The following is a 13,609-nucleotide window of genomic DNA, read 5'->3' on the forward strand; positions in this document are numbered from 1 at the left end:
GAAGTTTACATACACTCAATTAGTATTTGGTAGCATTGCCTTTAAATTGTTTAACTTGGGTCAAATGTTTCAGGTGGCCTTCCACAAGCTTCCCACAATAAGTTGGGTGAATTGCGACCCATTCCTCCTGACAGAGCTGGTGTAACTGAGTCAGGTTTGTAGGCCTCCTTGCTCACACACGCTTTTTCAGTTCTGCCCACAAATGTTCTGTAGAATTGAGGTCAGGGTTTTGAGATGGCCACTCCAATACCTTGACTTTGTTGTCCTTAAGCCATTTTGCCACAGCTTTGGAAGTATGCTTGGGGTCGTTGTCCATTTGGAAGACCCATTTGCGACCAAGCTTTAACTTCCTGACTAATGTCTTGAGATGTTGCTTCAATATATCCACATCATTTTCCTTCCTCATGAAGCCATCTATTTTGTGAAGTGCACCAGTCCCTCCTGCAGCAAAGCACCCCCACAACATGATGCTGCCACCCCCGTGCATCACAGTTGGGATGGTGTTCTCTGGCTTGCAAGCCTCCCCCTTTTTTCTCCAAACATAACAATGGTCATTATGGCCAAACAGTTCTATTTTTGTTTCATCAGACCAGAGGACATTTCTCCAAAAAGTACTATCTTTGTCCCCGTGTGCAGTTGCAAACCATAGTCTGGCTTTTTTATTGCGGTTTTGGAGCAGTGGCTTCTTCCTTGCTGAGCGGCCTTTCAGGTTATGTCGATATATGACTCGTTTTACTGTGGATATAGATACTTTTGTACCTGTTTCCTCCAGCATCTTCACAAGGTCCTTTGCTGCTGTTCTGGGATTGATTTGCACTTCTCGCACCAAAGTACGTTAATCTCTAGGAAACAGAACGCATCTCCTTCCTGAGCAGTATGACAGTTGCATGGTCCCATGGTGTTTATACTTGGGTACTATTGTTTGTACAGATGAACGTGGTACCTTCAAGTGTTTGGAAATTGCTCCCAAGGATGAACCAGACTTGTGGAGGTCTACAATTTATTTTTCTGAAGTTTGGCTGATTTCTTTTGATTTTCCCATGATGTCAAGCAAAGAGGCACTGAGTTTAAAGGTAGGCCTTGAAATACATCCACAGCTACACCTCCAATTGACTCAAATTATGTCAATTAGCCTATCAGAAGCTTCTAAAGCCCATTACATAATTTTCTGGAATTTTCCAAGCTGTTTAAAGGCACAGTCAACTTAGTGTATGCAAACTTCTGACCCACTGGAATTGTGATACAGTGATTAATAAGTGAAATAATCTGTCTGTAAACAATTGTTGGAAAAATTACTTGTCATGCACAAAGTAGATGTCCTTACTGACGTGCCAAAACGATAGCTTGTTAACAATACATTTGCGGAGTGGTTGAAAAACGGGTTTTAATGACTCCAACCTAAGTGTATGTAAACTTCCGACTTCAACTGTGTGTGTGTGTGTATATATATATATATATATATATATATATATATATATATTATATATATATATATATATATATATATATATATATACTGCTCAAATCAAACTGTCCACTTAGGAAGCAACACTGATTGACAATCAATTTCACATGCTGTTGTGCAAATGGAATAGACAACAGCTGGAAATTATAGGCAATAAGCAAGACACCCCCAATAAAGTAGTGGTTCTGCAGCTTGGTGACCATAGACCACTTCTCAGTTCCTATGCTTCCTGGCTGATGTTTTGGTCACTTTTGAATGCTGGCGGTGCTTTCACTCTAGTGGTAGCATGAGACGGAGTCTACAACCCACACAAGTGGCTCAGGTAGTGCAGCTCATCCAGGATGGCACATCAATGCGAGCTGTGGCAAGAAGGTTTTCTGTGTCTGTCAGCGTAGTGTCCAGGGCATGGAGGCGCTACCAAGAGACAGGCCAGTACATCAGGTGACGTGGAGGAGGCCATAGAAGGGCAACAACCCAGCAGCAGGACCGCTACCTCCGCCTTTGTGCAAGGAGGAGCAGGAGGAGCCCTGCAAAATGACCTCCAGCAGGCCACAAATGTGCATGTATCTGCTCAAACGGTCAGAAACAGACTCCATGAGGGTGGTATGAGGGCCCGATGTCCACAGGTGGGGGTTGTGCTTACAGCCCAACACCGTGCAGGACGTTTGGCATTTGCCAGAGAACACCAAGATTGGCAAATTCGCCACTGGCGCCTTGTGCTCTTCACAGATGAAAGCAGGTTCACACTGAGCACGTGACAGACGTGTCAGAGTCTGGAGACGCCGTGGAGAACGTTCTGCTGCCTGCAACATCCTCCAGCATGACCGGTTTGGCGGTGGGTCATTCATGGTGTGGGGTGGCATTTCTTTGGGGGGCCGCACAGCCATCCATGTGCTCGCCAGAGGTAGCCTGACTGCCATTAGGTACCGAGATGGGATCCTCAGACCCCTTGTGAGACCTTATGCTGGTGCGGTTGGCCCTGGGTTCCTCCTAATGCAAGACAATGATAGACCCCATGTGGCTGGAGTGTGTCAGCAGTTCCTGCAAGAGGAAGGCATTGACGCTATGGACTGGCCCGCCCGTTCCCCAGACCTGAATCCAATTGAACACATCTGGGACATCATGTCTCGCTCCATCCACCAATTCCATGTTGCACCACAGACTGTCCAGGAGTTGGCGGATGCTTTAGTCCAGGTCTGGGAGGAGATCCCTCAGGAGACCATCCGCCACCTCATCAGGAGCATGCCCAGGCATTGTAGGGAGGTCATACAGGCACGTGGAGGCCACACACACTACTGAGCCTCATTTTGACTTGTTTTAAGGATATTACATCAAAGTTGGATCAGCCTGTCGTGTGGTTTTCCACTTTAATTTTGAGTGTGACTCCAAATCCAGACCTCCATGGGTTGATAAATTGGATTTCCATTGATTATTTTTGTGTGATTTTGTTGTCAGCACATTCAACTATGTAATGAAAAAAGTATTTAATAAGATTATTTCTTTCATTCAGATCTAGGATGTGTTGTTTAAGTGTTCCCTTTATTTTTTTGAGCAGTGTATATATATATATATATATATATATATATATATATATATATATATACTACCGTTCAAAGGTTTGGGGTCACTTAGAAATGTCCTTGTTTTTTAAAGAAAAGCACATTTTTTGTCCATTTAAAATAACATCAAATTGATCAGAAATACAGTGTAGACCATTGTTTATGTTGTAAATGACTATTGCAGCTGAAAACGGCAGATTTTTTATGGAATATCTACATTGGCGAACAGAGGCCCATTATCAGCAACCGTCACTCCTGTGTTCCAAGGGCACGTTGTGTTAGCTAATCCAAGTTTATCACTTTAAAAGGCTAATTGATCATTAGAAAAACCTTTTGCAATGATGTTGGCACAGCTGAAAACTGTTGTGCTGATTTAAAGAAGCAATACAACTGACCTTCTTTAGACTAGTTGAGTATCTGGAGCATCAGCATTTGTGGGTTCGATTACAGGCTCAAAATGGCCAGAAACTAAGACCTTTCTTCTGAAACTTGTCAGTCTATTCTTGTTCTGAGAAATTCAGGCTATTCCATGTGAGAAATTGCCAAGAAACTGAAGATCTCATACAACGCTGTGTACTACTCTCTTCACAGAACAGCGCAAACTGGCTCTAACCAGAATAGAAGGAGGAGTGGGAGGCCCCGGTGCACAACAGAGCAAGAGGACAAGTATATTAGTGTCTAGCTTGAGAAACAGATGCCTCACAAGTCCTCAACTAGCAGCTTCATTAAATAGTACTCGTAAAACACCAGTCTCAATGTCAACAGTGAAGAGGCGATTCCGGGATACTGGCCTTCTAGGCTGAGTTCCTCTGTCCATTGTCTGTGTTCTTTTGCCCATCTTAATCTTTTATTTTTATTGGCCAGTCTGAGATATGGCTTTTTCTTTGCAACTCTGCCTAGAAGGCCAGCATCCCGGAGTTGCCTCGTCACTCTTGAAATTGAGATTGATGCAGGTACTGAGGTGCAGTTAACTCTAATGAACTTATCCTCTGCAGCAGAGGTAACTCTGGGTCTTCCTTTCCTGTGGCAGTCCTCATGAGAGCTAGTTTCATCATAGGGCATGATGGTTTTTGGGACTGCACTTGAAGAAACTTTCAAAGTTCTTGAGATTTTACGTATTGACTGACCTTCATGTCTAAAAGTAATGATGGACTGTTGTTTCTCTTTGCTTATTTGAGCTGTTCTTGCCATAATATGGACTTGGTATTTTACCAAATGGGGCTATATTCTGTATACCACCCCTACCTTGTGACAACACAACTGAATGGCTGAAACGCATTAAGAAGGAAAGAAATTCCACCAATTAACTTTTAACAAGGCACACCTGTTAATTGAAATGCATTCCAGGTGACTATCTCTTGAAGCTGGTTGAGAGAATGCCAAGAGCAAAGCTGTCATCAAGGCAAAGGGTGGCTACTTTGAAGAATCTCATATAAAATATATTTCGTTTTAATTAACACTTTCTTGGTTACTATATGATTCCATATGTGTTATTTCATAGTTTTGATGTCTTCACTATTATTCTACAATGTAGAAAACAGGAAAAATAAAGAGAAACCCTTGAATGAGTAGGTGTGTATATATGTAATACGGTTTTTGATAATGTTTGGATTTTAGAAACGTTTTCTAGTGTTTGTTTCTGTAAGTTCAGTAGCCTCGGGGGCTGGCGACGGTTCATTTGAAGTGGAAGATGGCTGCTCAGGGAGGTTTATTGAATGCATTGCGCTGTATTTATAGCTATGTGTGCTAGTTAAATTAATAGTTTTAAGCTGTGAATAGGCCAGTGTGCATGTGAGTGTGAATGAGTTAGATAGGATTTTGGTCCAAATGAATTTCCACGTTTTTGTGATGTATGATGTATATGTGAGTGGTTATTTTTGTATGAAATTATTCTTTTTGATACCAAAAGAAAGAGGAAAATACAAAAGAGATATTTTGAAAATATGTTTAATAAATTCTTAGCGAAGCTGTCCACGAACCAGACACCTTATTTCCAGTCTCATCATTGCTCCTGTCTTACAGGATACTATTATCTGCTGACCTAGTCCTAAACCGGGACCTGTTACAGATTTTTGGGCGCTCATCCGGGACCGGCGCCACCTGCTGGGGGATGCCAATCCAGTGACTCTAATATCTGGGACTGCGTTTGACCCTCGTGAGGGATAAAGGAAGAGGTTGCCATGTCGAGCAGTGAGAGGAAGAGCGTGGTGAGGGACATCAGGAAGAGCCTGCATACGCTGTCAATGGAGGAACTCTTCAAGATCGTTAAGACCGTCGGTCCGGTACCTGATAAAGATCAGTCAGGCTTGGCAAAATAAACATTGACGCCGACACCTTGTTGCGCTTGCCTCTTGACATAAACAAATATGTGACTGAGGAGCTGTCACAGGATACTGTCCACCCCACCTGGGAAGTGAGCCAAGCTGCTCAGAAGAAGGACGTCGCCTGTGTTGCAGTCTTGAACCTAGCTTCTCAGGATGCTGACCAAGGATCACATGAACTTCTACCAACGATAGGTCATGAAGAGCTGACTGAAGCACAGAGAGAGGACCAGGCCATTGGAGAAGTAATCCGTTTGAAAAAAGACAACAGGATGCTTGACAATGACACGTGGAGAACAATGAATGGGCTTACAAGGAAATTACTACATGAGTGGAGTAAACTTCTCTTGGGAGATGGATTACTGTATCGAAGGATAAGTGAGAGATGACAGCTTGTTCTCTATGTTAAGAATAAACAAACTGTACCGAAGCATCTCCATGATGACATGGGCCATGTTGGCACAGAATGAGTGCTCAACCTCGCGAGGGAACGATTTTACTGGCTCTTTATGAAAAGAGAGATCGAGAAATATGTCACAAGAAGATGTCTATGTATAAAACAAAAGAAACCAGTTACTCTCATCCGATCTCCAATGGGAAGCATCACATCCTTCTTTAGACTAGTTGAGTATCTGGAGCATGATGATTGACTGTGGAGCCTGTGGAGCTTTCCAGTGAGGGTCCGCGAAGAAAACTGGTGGCGCATTTTATGAGGCGTGAGGGAAATTCCCGTCTGACCAAAAGAGGATGAGGACCTGCCCAGACCAGACCCTTACTGTGAGCTGCCCAGGAAGAGATGCATCATCTGCAAACAATTGAGGGATATGACTTCTGACTTTCAGTAAGTAAATTTAAATGAATCGGTATAAAAAGAAAACAAATGATAAAACCAATAAAATGAAGGCGAGTAATGCATAAAAAGGTACCCATAGTCTTATAGGAGAAGGCTTTTCACTAGTCTTATGAAAAGACTTGAGCGAAGGTGTAACGGTACCATGGACAACTGTCTGTAGGCATTTATAAGAGAAGTGTCTACGTGGTCTGCAGCCACTACTAATAGCATGTGGTGTTATTATATATGTGAAAGATACATATGGTGCATGGGAGGTAATGACAGAGAATCATTGAAGATTACAGAGTGTGCTTGGGAATAGTACTAAGTGAATGAAGATATTAAAGTTGTGTGGGAAAGGATTTGGAAATTAAGCTGATTGAAATTTGGATAACAAGAGGATTGAAATTTGGATAATAAGAGGTTGAAATGCGGAGAAAGTAGTTTTTTTGTGTGTGTGTTTAAAAACTTTGCAATAGGGGTGAAAGCAGAACATTGTTTGAGAGTGATCCGTGTGTGTTCCTAGTTGAAGGAAACAGATATGGAGACTAGTGAAAGGAACACAGTGAATGGTAATATTAGTGGCTTTCAGATAGCACTCTAATAATGCAATATCAGCCCAAGAGGCATCTCTTATAGCCATGAAAACCAACACTGAGAGACAGTTGGAGGAACTGAGGAGAGAAAATGAAAGTGAAGTTTGTAGTGGTTTAAAAATGATTTTGATTTACCCTGTTTTGATCATATAGGCCCTGTAAAAAGGTTGCCTGGGACCCCCTTGTGAACCCCCAGGTGTCCCCTGACCCTAGTTTCAGAATCCCTGACCTATACTGTAGTTCTATAGACTTAGATACTGTAGAACATCCCGACCCTGCCCCTCCTGTGGGGGAAAACAACCTATGGTTAGGCCTACCTAGGTTACCCCATTGTATCACAGCAAAAACCTTACCTTTTTCGAATGCAATTTTCTTGTTGTCTGCTTGTATTATCAAATTACAAAACTAAATTTAAGAAAAGTACAACATTTCTTTCAACATTGCCTGCTCCCTAGAGTTCTCACTACTAAACATAATATTGTTGGCAGGGGCGCAACTTTGGTTTTACAAGTGGGGGGACATAATTATTTTTTCATGCGGTCGGAGAAACACTCCAAACAGCATTGTCCTAAAGCACACCATTGCCTCGTTTTGTATCACATTCTAATGATAAAACTGGAGGGGACAAAAATGCAATTTCAGAATGCAGGGGGGGACATGTCCCCCGTCCCCAGTGAAAGTTGTGCCCCTGATTGCAGGGCTTCCCTGATGCCCCTTTTCATGACTATGCTAGCGGCGACTTGAGTTAGTGCTAGTTAGCTACCGACCGGACCATTAAGCTAGCCTAGACCAACAACACAAACAAACAGACTACATAACTACAAGTAGTGAGTGGAGTTACAAACTGACTGTACTAAACAAGTTAAATGTCTTACATGTAAGTAAATGTTTTCCATACACATAACTACCCACATTTTCCACACCGAATAGCCTGAAGAGCCCACCGTGGGAGTATTGCGAACCGTAGGTAGGGATTTTCGACCTGGCTACATGTACATTGAACACATCAGCTTTTCGGCACGTTTTGTTATTCTGTATAACTAAAAAATTGACAGCGAAGTTGCCTCTTTTACAAAGGTGGTCAATAATAAAGAATGTTTGTTGTTTACCATGTAAAGATAGATGATCCTATTTTGGTCCTAAAACGCATAAACCTAGTAGTATGAAGGATATGAAGAATCAGTGTACAAATATGATTATATGTCAAAGAATGATATGTTAAATGTGTATGTTAACAAATTAAAATTAAAATGTGATCCAGATAGAAGATGTGGCTATAGAAGATTGTCGAAGTCACTCTTAGCTGTAAAATAGAATCCGTGGGAAGAGTATTCAAGCCTGCTCTATAGCAGTATTGTTTGTTTGACCCTTTGTGGTTCAGAGTTTGGGAGGCCATGATCCATGTAAATAGCACCCCCTTCTGACAGTGTCTGTGCCATTGTGTGTTCAAGCTTACACTTTACCTGCCTAGTGGCTACTAGTTTGCTACTACCATGTAAAAGACCGGTATTAGAGGCATTACTGTATTAGAAGGTGGGACCAGACAAGAAGGAGAGGCTAATTTGTATTTTTCTTTTGTGTGTGTTCTATCTATAACATAGACATGTCGAAATTCTAAATGAGTTTTAATATTATTAAGGAGTCAGTAAGGATAAGTAGTCAATAAGTGATCAAAACTCAAAGTTAGATATTGATTACAATGAAAGGTTCTTGCCCATGCAGGGCCCCAGATATGGTTAGTGTGACCATGATTGATTGACTAAAGAGTCAGTCCCTGATTCGAAGAGAAGGTTGAAATGCAGGTCCGATGGGTGATGTCACCAAGGAAGGCCAAAACTCCCACCAGAACAGGCTGACATTTCAGGCTGTCTTTTCAAACAGCTCTTACACTAAAAGGTCATTATGATAATTTTCACAATTTCATAATATTATTCCAACCTCATAGTGTGGAAATATATACTGAACAAAAATATAAATGCAACATGTAAAGTGTTGGTCCCATGTTCCGTGAGCTGAAATGAAAGATCCCAGAAATTTTCCAAATGCGCAAAAAGCTTATTTCGCTCAAATTTTGTGCACAAATTTGTTTAAATCCCTGTTAGTGAGCATATCTCCTTTGCCAAGATAATCCGAAGCTGATTTAACAGCATGATCATTACACAGGTGCATCTTGTGATGTGGACAAAAAAAGGTCACTCTACAATGTGCAGTGTCACACAATGCCATTGATGTCAAACGTTTTTAGGGAGCGTGCAATTGGCATGCTGACTGCAGGAATGTCCACCAGAGGGGTTGCCAGAGAATTGAATGTTCATTTCTCTACCATAAGCTGCCTCCAACGTTGTTTTAGAGAATTTGGGAGTACATCCAACCAGCCACACAACCTCAGACCATGTGTAACCACGCCAGACCAGGACCTCCACTTCTGGCTTCGTCACTTGTGGGATCGTCTGAGACCAGCCATCGGACAGCTAATGAAACTGTTGGTTTGCACAACCGAAGAATTTCTGCACAAACTGTCAGAAACCGTCTCAGGAATCTCATCTGCGTGCTTGTCGTCCTCACCAGGGTCTTGACCTGACTGCAGTTTGGCGTCGTAACCAACTTCAGTGGGCAAATGTTCACCTTCGATAGCCAATAGCACACTGGAGAAGTGTGCTCTTCAACTGTACCGGGCAGATGGTATGGTGTCCGGGTATGGCATCATGTGTGCGAGCGGTTTGCTGATGTCACTGTTGTGAACAGAGTGCCTCATGGTGGCGGGGGGGTTGTGGTATGGGCAGGCATAAGCTACGGACAACGAACACAATTGCATTTTGTCGATGGCAGTTTGAATGCACGGAGATACCGTAATGAGATCCTGAGGACCATTGTTGTGCCATTCATCCGCCGCCATCACCTCATGTTTCGGCATGATAATGCACAGCCCCATGTCGCAAGGATCTGAACACAATTCCTGTAAGCTGAAAATGTCCCAGGTCTTCCATGGCCTACATACTCACCATGTTTGGGATGCTGTGGATTGATATGTACAACAGCGTGTTCCAGTTCCCGCCAATATCCAGCAACTTCGCACAGCCATTGAAGAGGAGTGGGACAACATTCCACAGGCCACAATCAACAGTCTGATCAACTCTCTGCGAAGGAGATGTGTCACGCTGCATGAGGCAAATGATGGTCACACCAGATACTGACTGGTTTTCTGATCCTCATCCCAGCCTTTTTTTTTTAAGGTATCTGTGACCAACAGATGCATATCTGTAAAAAAGTTGGAGTCTTTATTTGGTAGCCTATTTATATTATAAATTGGATCTCGGAATCTCACTAGAGGAACTGTCACTATTCTCGACGGTAGAAGGAAGAGGAGCAAGGCCACTATAATTACAGGGCCCGGGAAGTGAGGTCTCTGTCGGGACTGGGAGCTTGCTCGTGGTGGCTGCATAAGTAGGCCTACTAGCTACCACTTGCGATGGTGTTTGGTCAGTCGAGGACGAGGTGATAGCTTTGCTGATGTGATCTTCAGTCAATTGGCACGAGCTTGATCAGATAAAGCTTTTTTACAACGTTTTTGTGCACCACTTGGTCTTGCCTTTTGTTTATCCATCTTGAACAATCCACTCACTCTCCATCGGAGTCCACCCTGATTCATCTAACTTTTTTGAACGTGAAAACTATATTGTCTGTCTGACTCAGTTACTACCCATGTAGACATTTGAGATTCTTCAAAGTAGCCACCCTTTGCCTTGATGACAGCTTTGCACAATCTTGGCATTCTCTCAAACAGCTTCATGAGGTGGTCACCTGGAATGCATTTAAATTTACAGGTGTGCCTTGTTAATTTGTGGAATTTCCTTCCTTCTTAATGCGTTTGAGCCAATCCGTTGTGTTGTGACAAGGTAGGGGTGGTATACAGAAGATAGCCCTATCTGGTAAAAGACCAAGTTCATATTATAGCAAGAACAGCTCAAACAAGCAAAGAGAAACAACAGACACATCATTACTTTAAGACATGAAGGTCAGTCATTCTGGAAAATGCCAAGAACTTTGAAAGTATCTTCAAATCAAGTGAAATGATGAAACTGGCTCATGAGGATGGCCACAGGAAAGGAAGACCTAGAGTTACCTCTGCTGCAGAGGATAAATTCATTAGCGTTAACTGCACCTCAGATTGCAGCCCAAATAAATGGTTCACAGAGTTCAAGTATCATCTCAACATTAACTGTTCAGAGGAGACTGCGTGAATCAGGCCTTCATGGTTGAATTGCTGCAAAGAAACCACTACTAAAGGACACCAATAAGAAGAAGAGACTTGATTGGGCCAAGAAACATGAGCAATGGACATCCTGGGCCATATGCAGTGTTCCTCACTGAGTTCCCTGAATTCCTATCGGATCTTGTAGTCATAGCAGATAATATTCAAATTTTTGGTGACTTTAACATTCACATGGAAAAGTCCACAGACCCACTCCAAAAGGCTTTCGGAGCCATCATCGACTCAGTGGGTTTTGTCCAACATGTCTCTGGACCTACTCACTGCCACAGTCATACTCTGGACCTAGTTTTGTCCCATGGAATAAATGTTGTGGATCTTAATGTTTTTCCTCATAATCCTGGATTATCGGACCACCATTTTATTGCGTTTGCAATTGGAAAAAATAATCTGCTCAGACCCCAACCAAGGAGCATTAAAAGTCGTGCTATAAATTCTCAGACAACCCAAAGATTCCTTGATGCCCTTCCAGACTCCCTCCGCCTACCCAAGGACGTCAGAGGACAAAAATCAGTTAACCACCTAACCGAGGAACTCAATTTAACCTTGCGCAATACCCTAGATGCAGTTGCACCCCTAAAAACTAAAAACATCTGTCATAAGAAACTAGCTCCCTGGTAAACAGAAAATTCACGAGCTCTGAAGCAAGCTTCCAGAAAATTGGAACGGAAATGGCGCCACACCAAACTGGAAGTCTTCCGACTAGCTTGGAAAGACAGTACCGTGCAGTATCGAAGAGCCCTCACTGCTGCTCGATCATCCTATTTTTCCAACTTCATTGAGTAAAATAAGAACAATCCGAAATTCCTTTTTGATACTGTCGCAAAGCTAACTAAAAAGCAGCATTCGCAAATGGAGGATGGCTTTCACTTCAGCAGTAATACATTTATGAACTTCTTTGAGGAAAATATCATGATCATTAGAAAGCAAATTACGGACTCCTCTTTAAATCTGCGTATTCCTCCAAAGCTCCATTGTCCTGAGTCTGCACAACTCTGCCAGGACCTAGGATCAAGGGAGATACTAAAGTGTTTTAGTACTATATCTCTTGACACAATGATGAAAATAATCATGGCCTCTAAACCCTCAAGCTGCATACTGGACCCTATTCCAACTAAACTACTGAAAGAGCTGCTTCCTGTGCTTGGCCCTCCTATGTTGAACATAATAAACGGCTCTCTATCCACCGGATGTGTACCAAGCTCACTAAAAGTGGCAGTAATAAAGCCTCTCTTGAAAAAGCCGAATCTTGACCCAGAAATTATAAAAAACTATTGGCCTATATCGAATCTTCCATTCCTCTCAAAAAAAATTGAAAAAGCTGTTGCGCAGCAACTCACTGCCTTCCTGAAGACAAACAATGTATACGAAACGCTTCAGTCTGGTTTTAGACCCCATCATAGCACTGAGACTGCACTTGTGAAGGTGGTAAATGACCTTTTAATGACGTCAGACTGAGGCTCTGCATCTGTCCTCGTGCTCCTAGATCTTAGTGCCGCTTTTGATACCATCGATCACCACATTCTTTTGGAGAGATTGGAAACCCAAATTGGTCTACATGGACAAGTTCTGGCCTGGTTTAGATCTTATCTGTCGGAAAGATATCAGTTTGTCTCTGTGAATGGTTTGTCCTCTGACAAATCAATTGTACATTTCGGTGTTCCTCATGGTTCCGTTTTAGGACCACTATTGTTTTCACTATATATTTTACCTCTTGGGGATGTAATTCGAAAACATAATGTTAAATTTCACTGCTATGTGGACGACACACAGCTGTACATTTCAATGAAACATGGTGAAGCCCCAAAATTGCCCTCGCTAGAAGCCTGTTTCAGATATAAAGAAGTGGATGGCTGCAAACTTTCTACTTTTAAACTCGGACAAAACAGATGCTTGTTCTAGGTCCCAAGAAACAAAGAGATCTTCTGTTGAATCTGACAATTAATCTGGATGGTTGTACAGTCGTCTCAAATAAAACTGTGAAGGACCTCGGCGTTACTCTGGACCCTGATCTCTCTTTTGAAGAACATATCAAGACTGTTTCAAGGACAGCTTTTTTCCATCTACGTAACATTGCAAAAATCAGAAACTTTCTGTCCAAAAATAATGCAGAAAAATGTATCCATGCTTTTGTTACTTCTAGGCTGGACTACTGCAATGCTCTACTTTCCGGCTACCTGGATAAAGCACTAAACAAACTTCAGTTAGTGCTAAATACGGCTGCTAGAATCCTGACTAGAACCAAAAAAATGTATCATATTACTCCAGTGCTAGCCTCCCTACACTGGCTTCCTGTTAAGGCAAGGGCTGATTTCAAGGTTTTACTGCTAACCTACAAAGCATTACATGGGCTTGCTCCTACCTATCTTTCCGATTTGGTCCTGCCGTACATACCTACACGTACGCTACGGTCACAAGACGCAGGCCTCCTAATTGCCCCTAGAATTTCTAAGCAAACGGCTGGAGGTAGGGCTTTCTCCTATAGAGCTCCATTTTTATGGAATGGTCTGCCTACCCATGTGAGAGACGCAGACTCAGTCTCAACCTTTAAGTCTTTACTGAAGAC

The sequence above is a fragment of the Salmo salar genome, chromosome 03 (genome assembly GCF_965601325.2).
Source record: "Salmo salar chromosome 03, fSalSal1, whole genome shotgun sequence".
In the NCBI taxonomy this organism is placed as follows: domain Eukaryota; kingdom Metazoa; phylum Chordata; class Actinopteri; order Salmoniformes; family Salmonidae; genus Salmo; species Salmo salar.